We start from the raw sequence: 12,192 nt of genomic DNA, 5'->3' as shown, positions 1-12,192 counted from the left end.
TCCAATATTTGGTGTATAGGATTATAAGGCATACACGTATTGTCTGGCAGGTTCATCTGACGTTGACCTTAGTTTGATAATTCTTGTTCTATGTAACGTTTTTGTGGAAAAAGTCTGTTTCAAAAAAGAAAGTTCAAACATTCAACATTCAATTTCTATGTTGTGTTCTGTATTCTTTTATTTTTCTGTTGGTCTTTTTCTTGTTAAGCCATGGCGTTGTTAGTTTAATTTCAACTTACTGTAAATTCAGAAATTATTGCCATGTTTTTATTATTGCGTAAAATGCGACAGGGTTATATTTGCAATAATTTCAACTCGCATTTTGAAATTGTTTTAGAATTAAACAGGATTTTTCTCAATATAGCAAAAATTTAAATCGCTCTTTAGTCTAAAATGACAAAATTGAAATAATAAATGCGCGCCATTGTTAAATACTTTTAAATGGCATGAACATTATTGGTAATTTTTGTGCAGTTGCATTAAGGCATGAATAAAAAAATTAGTTCACACCAGATATATATTATATGTTTGTCAATTCCATCAGACTTGAAAGAAAACTGTAAATTCAGAAATTATTGCGAGGTTTTTATTAATGCGAAAAATGCGACAGAGTTGTAAACTCAATAATTTAAACTTGCATTTAGAAATATTTTATATGAATTAAACAGGATTTTTCTAAAAATCGTAAAAATTAAAATCGCATTGAAGTCTAAAATGACAAAATCGCAATAATAAATGCACGCAATAATTTCTGAATTAACAGTAATTCTATCAAAAAACAATGAAATTGGACTTTGATATTAGAACCTACATAAAGAAATAAAAAAAAATGTGGTATGATTGCCAATGAGACAATTCTCCACCAGCGACCAAATGCCGTACAGAGGTTAATTTACGTGATAGATATTTAGTCATTAGCAGTTGATATTAATTGATATAAGGTTGTGGCTATATTGATCAGTTTTTGTCTCGCATGATGAAGCCAAAAAGCGAGACATAGGTATGCTGTTTTCATCGGCTGTTAACAATGTATTAGTTTGCTTAGGTTTATGGTGAACCACTAGTGGTAAGTCAAAGATATTTGGTTTGCAGTTGTATAAGCATTGGCACATCTCATTACTATGGAGATTATTTTACCCCGCCCCCTCAGTTTTGGTCTATTGACTTTGAAACTTTTGCTTAGTTTTCATGTATTATTTTGTGATAAGGTGATTTTTAAAACTAGTAATGGTTCATTGACTTTGAATATTTGCAAAACTTACATGTAAAAAGTGTTGCTATTTTCAACTTTTGCATTTTCGTAATTTTAAAAAAGCAAGAATTTCTCTGTGATAACCTGTTTGCTAACAGGTCAGTTTTTAGTGGTAAAACTTGGTTTATGATATCCAAGTTTGACTTGTTTACTGCATAGTAATTCTTCTTCCCGTTACGAGTCGAACTCTGTAGTAAAGTGTAATTGACTTGAGCGCATCTCAAACAGACAGGCCACTCCTCTGGCCAAAAGTAAAAGTCCAGGAAAAGAACTGGATGGTATTTACAATAAAATATTGATCTTAATTACATCTATGTACACTGGTTATCCTGCTGTCTATTTCAGATGTGGCTGGGTCCAGGGGAAGGAATTCACTCTGGCCCTGAAGTCCTTTAGAGATCCGGACTCCACTACAGATTCAGGGGAGTTTATTCCATTCTCTAGTTGTTCTTGGGAAGAATGAGTGGCAGTAGACATCCCTCTTCACTCTAGTTTGTCTAAGTTTGTGGTTGCCCCTGGTCCTACTGTCCCCTGTTGTGTAGTATTTGGCTTGATCAATGGCAATGAACTGGTGTTGAGTCTTGTAACAAAGCACCAGGCTCTGTGCTGCAGCGATTCCCTTCGAAGTTGGTCCAGTAACTTAGTAGCACATACAGGAAGTCCTGGTAGTAACTATAAACAAAGCGAGCTGCTCGTCTTTGTACCTGCTCTATGTCGCGTATGGGGATCCCATACTGGGGAGGCATATTCCGGGATTGGTCTTTATACGAGCGTAGAGTAGGCTGTGGCTTTTGTTGCTGGAGTACACCTACCAAGATTTCTCGGTAAGAAGCCAAGTGTCTTTGAGGCTTTTCCTATGGTCTGGTTGATATGGTTTGTCCAGGTGAGGTCTTTGTTGATGGTGAGCCCAAGGTATTTCCCGCTGTCTATTGTCTCTAATGTCTGTCCATGGAGTGTGTAGGACGTCTGGTGTTGCTGACGTCGTCCTGAGACACAGATGACTGTACATTTCTCATGGTGGAAACACATTTGCCACTCCTTTTCCCATTTTTCCAGCGAAGTTGGGTCTTTTTGCAGCAAGTCTGCATCTTCTGATTTCCTAATGCGGCGGAAGAGCAGACAGTCATCAGCAAACAGTCGACCGCTTGATGTTGTTGCTTCAGGGAGGTCATTGATATAGGTCAAAAAGAGTAAGGGACCCATCACAGTGCCCTGGGCTACTCGAGATACCACGTGCACGTCAAGAGGGTCCGACTTGTGGTTTTCGAGAATCACAGACAATTCTGTTAGACATTACAGCTGGAAACCTCTTACCCTGTAATAATTCATTTTACGAAGTCTGGCATGTGGAACCTCGTCAAAGGCCTTTGCGAAGTCTAACAAGATGATGTCTGTCTGGTCGACGTCCTCCATGTTCTTAGCTATTTCATTTATAGTTATTTCCAGATGGGACTCGCATGACCGTTTGGTTCTAAACCCATGTTGTTCGTCGCAGAGTATGTTGTTTTGGTCAAAGTGGTCCATGATAGAACTGTGAACTATGTGCTATAGCAGCTTACATGAGATGGATGTATGGACACTGGACGTTAGTTTGCAGCTGTATGTTTTTTCCCTTTCTTAAGAACTGGGACTATGTTGGCTGTCCTCCAATCTTCTGGTACTGACCCCTGGTCCATTGACAGTTGGTACAGTCTAGTCAGGTAAGGTGATAGTTGATCAGCAGTATTCTTTATGATGAAGGCTGGTATGTCATCAGGGCCAGTTGCCTTAAACGGTCTTAGTCCTCTAAGTAGTAATGTGACACCTTTCTGACTGATTTTTATTGGTCTCGTTGTTGGATGTTGGCTTGGTCCTTTATCTGGCATGTTGTTTAGGTTTTCTTGGGTGTATACTGAGTGGAATTGGCTGTTTAGTATAGCAGTTTTTGTCGCTGTGTAGGTATCCATCTTTATTTTTTAGGGTTGTTATACCTGAGGAATCCTGTTTCCTACTCTTTATGTATGACCAAAATCTTTTTTGGGTTCTTGTATAAATAACCACTGACTATATCTTGCATGAATTTTGTATGTGCTCGTCTAGACTCGTTGAACTTCAGATTTGATGTTTTTTTACCGTTTCCAGTCCTTTGGTCAGTTGTTGAGTTTAGCTTTGGAGTTAGCTCTTTTTTCTGTTACCTTAAATGTCTTAGTTGGGTATTCATCTAAGGATGGCTCTGTCTAGCAAGTGATGTTTTTGTTGGTACGTATTTCCCCATGGATTCCTTTATAATTTGTTTTATTGATGTCCACATGTTGTTTATATCATCAAAATTTGTCTTTTTGAAAGTATCAAATTGGTTGTCAAGATGTTTCCCTATACTCTTTAAGTCTGCTTTCTTCCATAGGTATATTTTTCTCTGTTGGTTTCGGTTTGTTGATATTTGCTGATATGTCCCCTTATACTATGTCGTGGTCGCTATTTCCTATCAGTGGCAGTATTTTACATCTCTTTATGTGTCTGAATTGGTCCATGGAGTGATATGGGCCAGTAATGTTTTCACAGATGACTTTCTTGTGCGACTGTTTATGTTAAGATGTTATTTTTACCACTATTGTCATCCTCCCAAAAGAAAATATACAAGCAGTACCTAAATCAAATTTATAATGGAAACGAGGAATATGTCAAAGAGACAACAACCCGACAAAAGAGCCACGAATGGGTCTTCAAAGCAGTGAGAAAATACCACACCTGGAAGTGGGCCTCAGATGGCCCCTAAATAAAAATGTGAACTAGCTCAGTGAAAATGGACGTCATACTAAACTCCAAAACATGTAAATGAACTAAAATTAGAAATACAAGACTTACAAAGGCCAGAGGCTAACGACTTGGGACAGACGCAAAAATGTAGCGTGGTTTTACATGTTTTGTGAGATCTCAACCCTCCCCTCTACCTCTAGCTAATATAGAATAAAGAAAAACGCAGCAATTCACATATATAGGCGTTTTTCAATAAAAGCGTGACTTTCAGACCTAAAAAAAAAATGGAAAATCAACTTGTCTAAAATTTTATTTCAAGAATTATTTTGAATACCTCTATTATAGACCTGTTTGTAAACAAAAAGTGCAATCTTAAATACTCTCTAAAATTATATTATTTTCATAATTTGTGTACTGTTTCGTAGGGGACATTTGTCCACTACGAAACTGCTTCTAAACACACATCTTATTTCAGTTTTAAATGTCTCCTGTAGACATTCCAGTTTGTTTACTTAATATACTAGAAAGATCTCCTTTTTCTGAATTGGAGAACCATTGTTTATCGATAAAGATTAAACAGTACTTCACAGGTACAACTCATGTTACGTAGTAGACATTTTGATGCGTTTCGTAGTTGACAAAACTGTTTCGTAGTTGACATCAACCCTATTCTATGTTAATAAAAACATACTAAAAATTACACGAAACTAACCCTTGTTATTTGTTTTGCACGAATATAATTGAAAAACGAGTAAAAAAAGACTGCATGGTAGTGGTAGTGTCCACTACGAAACGTTTTTCTCCCATACTTGTACATGTTTCGTAGGTGACTGTTTCGTAGGGAACATGTTCACATGTTTTATTTTTTCCCACAATCCCTATATATCAATAGTAACACGACTGATTGTATTCAGCAAGGCATGTATTAAGCTGTACACTGATATTTTTTTCATAATTTTAAAACCAGATACTGAAGGAGATTTGACCCGTTTCGTAGTGGACATTAACAAAAAATACGGTATCACTCTGGTCCATTTGATGTGCTCAGTTTGTCTTACCAACAAATAAACTGCCGTTACAAAAGCATCAATTCTTTTGTAAGACCCTAATGTTTATATCTCTTGCAAACAAAACTACATTTATAAACTGTTTATTAGCAAATTTTAAAAACTTCGTTTCGTAGTGGACATTTTGTCAGGGACACACCTTCTGAAATTAAAAATCCTATGTTAAAAGCTTTTAATTATAATATGTTGGCTCTAAACATACTTTTGAATTATTAAAGAACTTATATTAAGAAAAAAAATGAACCTGTTATGGTTCCTCTCCTAGCTTCAAAATGTATCCCAAATCAAAGATGTGGAACATATTCTATCATAATCATTTGGCAATTAATGCAATTAGTATATCTTCCATGCCGGTTTTGAACATAAAAAAACTAAATATTAAATAAACAACTCTCCTAAGGCTCAGGTTGGTTGTCATATATTGTGCAACACAGTTAATAATATGGGAAAAACATAGAACTTCTTTTGTCATACAAAACACTGTCAAACATCCAAACATACTATCCACACTGATCTGTGTCCACACTTGTATGGTAATAAAAACATATTTTAAGGCTGTTTTAACAAAGTACTTCATCAAATTAAATGATGTCCTATCTGTTGCCAAGGTTTAGTTTTGTCTACAAAGGTCAACTAAAAATATTGAATACTTGTTCGCTTGATAGATCAGATATCAAACATATATATATATTATTACAAAAAAACATGTGATAAAAAATTGATAAATTTTATTAAACTGGGAATTTCAAAACAAATTTCGATAATATAAATCAGGTAAAATAATAGTTACACTAAATTATGTTTAACATCTGGTGAGTGAAATATAATATAAAATGCACAATTTGGGTTAGTGTATCGCTCACCCGCTCTTCTAAGTTTAGAATGAAGCGAAAACATCGTTAATTTTGTTTTTGTTTTGTTTTGTGTTTTTGAAACGACCCCTCGTTTGAATTCATTTGTTAGTACACGTATTCTTTAACCCATATATGTAATTTCAATAACATATGGCAAAATTCGAAATCTGAAAGTGCTAGCTGCTTAATACTATGGCGTTTTCACTGCCCGTTCACTTAGCCCAGACACCAGCATTTTGTCAGTTTTGTGAAGTTTCTTCTGACATTCAGTGGAAATGTATTAACTGTAATTTGTTTTTGTGTCGACTTTGTACATCTAAAATTCATTCAAAGATAAAATCTATAGATGTGCACGAAATCATAAGCTTGAAAGAAATTGGAACTGATAATGCGGCTAATTCACACCGTAAAATAGATTTTCAGACCATATCATGTGCTGTACACGATGATAAGATATGTTGTGTTTATTGTCGCCACTGTAACTTACCGGTTTGTTCGCGGTGTCTGACACAGGCACACTAGCATCATAAATACAGAGAACTTAAAGAAGTTTACAAAGAAAAACATTCTGAAATTAGAGAACTGTATGATAAAGTTGAACTAGGTATACCGACATTTTTAGAAGAAGAAAGTATGCTTCAAGAAATTGTGTCCTCAGGAGAAAGAGAATTCAAAGAAAATAAGGCTAACATAATCCAACAAAAAGAATATCTTAAAGAAATAGTTACAAAGCATTCAGAGCGGCTTTTGAAGAATCTTTAGGAACAGTGGTGGAAAAACAAATATGCAATTTCAAAGAAACTTGATAAAACTACTCAGGACAAAGATAAACTTTTCAGTGAAAGAGATCACCTCGAAAAAACATTGCAGTCCCATCGATCTTTAGATATTTTAAATGCAACTATTGCTTCTGAAAAGTGTTTACCAGAGATAGAAGAATCGATCTCGGTAAATTTACAGCATGTGAAATTTATTCGTAAAACATTATCGGAACAGGATACCATTAAAAAGATATTTGGTTCTATTTATAATGTTCCTGATTTGCAACTTGCACATACATACCAAACAAATTTTGAAATTGTAGAAAAAGTGATTATTTGTGACAATAATACTGCGTACATAGGAGGTGTTAAAGATAAACTACAAAAAGTCAAATTCCACGAATACGATTTGTTGGTTGAGTATGAAGTGAACCTTTCTGTGTATGACATGGTACCTTTTAAGAATGGGAATATTCTCATTTCAAGTAAAGAAAATGATTTAAAACTTGTGAGTAATTATGGAAAAGTTAGTTCCTTTAAAACCTTTTCCCCTTTGGAAACCTTGTGTGTTCAGGCAAACGATCAAAATTCAATATATCTTGGCCTAGTCGGGCCACAAAATTCTACAACTGTAGATGTTACAAGAAAGATTGTTGTTGTAGATGACGATGGCAACATACATCATAGGTATGAATATGATCGAAACAATCAGAGATTGTTTACGCGGCCACACAGAATCACTACCTATAAAAACTGCATGGTAATAATTGATCTTCAAAAGTTTGGAGGAAGGGTAATATTATTACATCCAGGTGGTTACATTGTTTGGTCTTATATAGGTTGCGATTACCCATATTTTGAAGAGATTGAATTTGATCCCAGGGATCTATCTGTTTCTTCTGCAGATATTATTTTGATATCTGACTACAATCATGCAATACATTTTTTGAATCTCGACGGTGAAGTGATTTCTGTGTGTGATTTAAGAAAAGAATTTGGAATAGAGTTTCTCTTTTGCACTTGTATTGACAAGAAAGGAACCTTGTGGGTTTCTGGACAAAACTTAGAAAATGAAGTAGCTGAAGTCTTTGGTCTACGTATGAAGTAATAACAATGTAGTTTATGAAGCACACGTGAATTCTGCAGTTCATTAGGCTTCTTTTAGAAAAAAATATAATTTTAACATGCGATCGGTATAGTTCTTAACAACACTTTGCAGAGGTAATACCGAAATTTTCGGACTGGCTAATGTCTCGTTAGAATATAGTGTAACACTATATTTGTGTCATGATCAACATTAAAATATAAATTATGTTCAAGTTATATAATATGTAAACATCATATGTCATCTCTGTGTTTGCTATTTGTTGTTATTATGTCTGGTATTAAATTTTATTTTACTTTCTTATAATTATATAGGGTAGCATTATGAGTATTTTATAAAATAGTTTTTCCTATGTCTGTAAAACATGACAAAATCTAACACAACCTGGTTTGATTGAGACTAAATTCAAATTACTAGTATTATTTGAACAACAATGGATTGTCAGGATTTAACAACTATACTAAACATCAATTTCATTTAAAAATCAGATATCAATGTCGGAACACCTAGCTTGTTCTCCAACTTGTATTAAGTAAAAATAACATTTATTTCTACATTTGTTTACGATATTTTAGAGTGTATGTTGAACAGGCGGTCTAGGGACATGCCATTTTGGTTGTTTTGGACCATTCAGGAATCAATATCTTATCAATCCCTCTAAAAAATGTTAAATCTAATTCAATGTACTGACTGCACAAAAAAATACTTGTAAAGATCAAACACATTATTTTAAAAGTGGCTGGGACAAGAAATCACGTTTTTATTAAAAAACGCCCAATGTAAAACTCAGTTTAAAAGAAGTCTGAGGTCAGAATACGTAACAAAAGAAACTTAAGCAAGAAGATAATGTCTTCTTCATATGACAATCAATCACAATCCCTCCCGTTAGGGGTTTAGTGTCATACCATCATAAAAAAATATGAGAAGAACATAACCCGTGTCATGCAAACTACTGGTTTTAGAATGAACGTGTTAATTTGCGATGCAAAAAACTCTGAGTGAATCAATGTTAATACCAAAATAATATGTAATTCTTAATGACCCGACAACAGTATCGTAACTATCCCTTGTGAATAAGTCTGTTTAAAGGTTTGGCTAGCTTATGGGGTGAATGCCGATATTTTCGTGCTTTGTAAAGAATATTACCATAAAAGTTTGGATGTAAAATACCTGAACGTATAAGATGTCTGCATGTTGATTTATATTTACTAATGAAATCCTTGCACCGATCTGTATCTGTATTGGTACGTGTAGAATCCTACATAGGCCTTTTTACACAATTGAGAAGAGCGCCGTTGTTATGTGCAGTGTTCCTGTAGAGCGGTCTCAAAAGTCTCTTCAGAATCATCCTGCACTACCTTAACTGGCAACTGCTTCCATTTGACGATTGTTTCTACAAAGAATGAGTATTTGCATTGCTGTCTGGCACTTTTTTGTTGTTTATTACGTGCCGTTCAATTAAAATGTTTGTTTCACAGATATCAAATGTTTTGGCTTTGATTGTTCTTCTTGTCTTACTGGAGTGATAAAAAAAGGCAGTGGCCATTTGACCGGCATAATATAAGGAATCCGATTTCTTTGGAACTTTGGTACACAATTGCTTTTTCGCGTACACTTTTCTGGAAGACCGATGACAGTTTGGGTCAAACCTTTTGGCCTTCCACGTTTCTCGATATTGGTGGAAGTAATATATGCGAAACACGCGATCCACAACAATTGGAATCCAGTAGGTGTTCTTCTTGTTGAGCTGTATCTCTTTCTTCTTCTTGCGAAACTAGTTTTCATGAATTTTCGAATATATGAACATTATCAATATCATTTTTTTTATTGTCTGCTACATTTATATCATCATTGATGTTTGCAATATCCTCATAAACATGCACGTCTGTTTGTACGTGTTCATTGCCACTACTGCACTAGAACTTGTACTTTCCACAGAATCAGATCTAGAACTTCAAGTTCAATACACTTCTTCCCATGACTCCAAAAATTTGTAATGCTCTGAATAACATCTAATCTCTGTTGATATTTGATTATTATTCTTACATTTTAATTCCAGTGAGATATAAATTAATCAGAGCTGGCTAAATAGCAAATTTGCTATTTTGCCGGTGCCGGTCAAATAGCCACTGTCATAAAGAAAAAGTCGGCTGTCAGAGCCGGCACCTACCCTTAACCCCTTTGTTTATCAGGATCAGACAGAAGCTGTGTCTTTCTTTCCTTTAGCGTCTCCATTTCTAGCTTCGTCTCATGTTTGTTATGAGTCCTGTGGCGTTGGCTTTCTTGCTTATGTAGTTAATGTGGAATTTTGGAATCCTAGGTATGGACTGACTTGTACCTCTTGTAAGATGTATTTATTCAGAGTGTAGAATCTTTTTATTTTTTTTATGGAAAAGACATACCATTTGAATTGCATCCACCATTTGTCAGCCCAAATTTCAAGTTGTTCCAAATTTGATTGCAGCTTTTGATGGTCTTTGTCGTTCTTAATTGTCCTGTATAAAAAGCAATCTTCTGCACAGAGTCTAACTGAAGATGTTACGCTGTCTAGCAGGTCATTTATTTGATAAATAAACAAGATTGGACTCAAGACGTTGTCATGAGGTTCCCCAGAGTAAACTGTTGTTTCTCCCGATATTTCTCCTTCCACTTCAGTACGCATTGATCTGGCGGTCCGGAAGTTGGATAATCATTTGTGTGTGTTTTATTTGATTCCGTATACGTCTAGTTTGTGTAGTAGCTTGTTGTGCGGTACTGTATCAAAGGCTTTGGAGAAATTTAGTAATGCCCCGTCTATCTGATGTCCCTTTTCATGCTCTTGTAAGAAGTAATTGATGTTAGTAGTGAGATCATGAATATCCTGATCTAAATCCATGATGCAGGTTAGTTAGGATAGTGTTTTTCTCCAGAAGTTTGAGGATGTGCCTTCATATGATATGTTCAAAATTTTGCTGGTGACGGATGTTTAAGATTCAGGTCTGTAGTTCTCTATCAGGTGATTGTCTCTTTTTTAAAGATGCTGGATATGTTTTCATATCTCCATTTTTTTGGTAGTTCTCATGTGTCGAGCGAGCATTGCATTATAATTTGCAGGATTAGTACTGGTTGTTCAGCATTCTTTTAGTATGCAGTTTGGGATGTTGTCTGGTCCAGATGACTTGTTTGAATTGGTTGTTTTTAAGAGTTTTTCCAGTCTTTCTCGGTCTATTGTTATTGGTGTTATGTTATTTTGGCTCTTATTTTTGTTGTTGTTAGGTTGTTGTCTGATGTTGTCGTAAAGACTGACTAGAATTGTTCTAGGAGTTCAGCTACCTTCTTCATTGTCGCTGATAAGGTTTGAACCCTTTTATAACAGTGCTATTCCTCCAGAGTCTTGACGTTTTGATTTGATATACTTCCAAAACGGGTTTTAATCGTTGATGTTCAGGCCTTCGAAGATTTTTTGAATGACGTATTCGTATTCTGCTTTCCTGAGATGTTTTTATAGCCTCTCGGTTATTTTTCAGCATTTTTCTCTCTTTATGTTTTATCCATGGGATGTCGTTTCTCAATCTTATTCTTTTACGAGGGATGTTTGTGTTCATTCTGTTTTGAAGCTGATTTTTTAAAGTGTCCCAAAGCTGTTGTACATCTGCTCCTTGTTGATGTTTTTCTTTGACCTCTTCTATGTGTGTTTCAGGTCTGTTTTGACGTGATCCCGTTTTGCTTTCTTATATTTGTAGCATTTTCTTGGCTAGCGGTTTTGTTGGACCTTTGTTTCCAGGTCGATGATGATCATACCAGGGTCTAATATAACTGATATAACTGGTTCATTGATTGAAGATTAAACAACTGTTAGGTTTGTTACAAATACCAGGTTTAGAAGATTACTTTTACGAGTTGATACTGTGTGTATTTGTGTAAGATTGTGTGTTTTCGCTATGTCAACTAGTTCCTCTCTGTCTGGTCCAAGAGCTGTGTCCCATATGAAGTCGGGACAATTGAAGTCTCCTGCTAGCATGACATTGTTGTTTCCATTGGGCCTGACATTCTCTAGTGATTTATTTGTAATTTATTCAGGTGTTTTTGGTCTCTGAAAAATCGAAAGTTTTTTTCGGAGGTTTAAAATGTTCGACTTTCCCTGTTTGCATGCGCTCTTTTCGTCCATGATAAAATTTAGTAAATTTGGCTAGTTTGTGATATCGTAAACCGATAAAAAATATCGTAATAATTTCTCAGTTATACAGAGATTTCTTTCCGAAAACATAATGAAATAAGTTGAAGTACTAATGAAACTTTAACCAAAAAGATCTTTACAACAAAAGAATGGAAAAAATCTTGGGATTTTGTATTACTAGTATTTGAATTTGCTCTTGAAAATTATTTAAAAATTTAGGAATATATCACCCTCATGCAAAGCTCTGATTCCTTGCCCAGA

The sequence above is a fragment of the Mytilus galloprovincialis genome, chromosome 4 (genome assembly GCF_965363235.1).
Source record: "Mytilus galloprovincialis chromosome 4, xbMytGall1.hap1.1, whole genome shotgun sequence".
Lineage (NCBI taxonomy): Eukaryota > Metazoa > Mollusca > Bivalvia > Mytilida > Mytilidae > Mytilus > Mytilus galloprovincialis.
The sequence above is the reverse complement of the archived record's forward strand: the minus strand, read 5'-3'. Positions refer to the sequence as shown.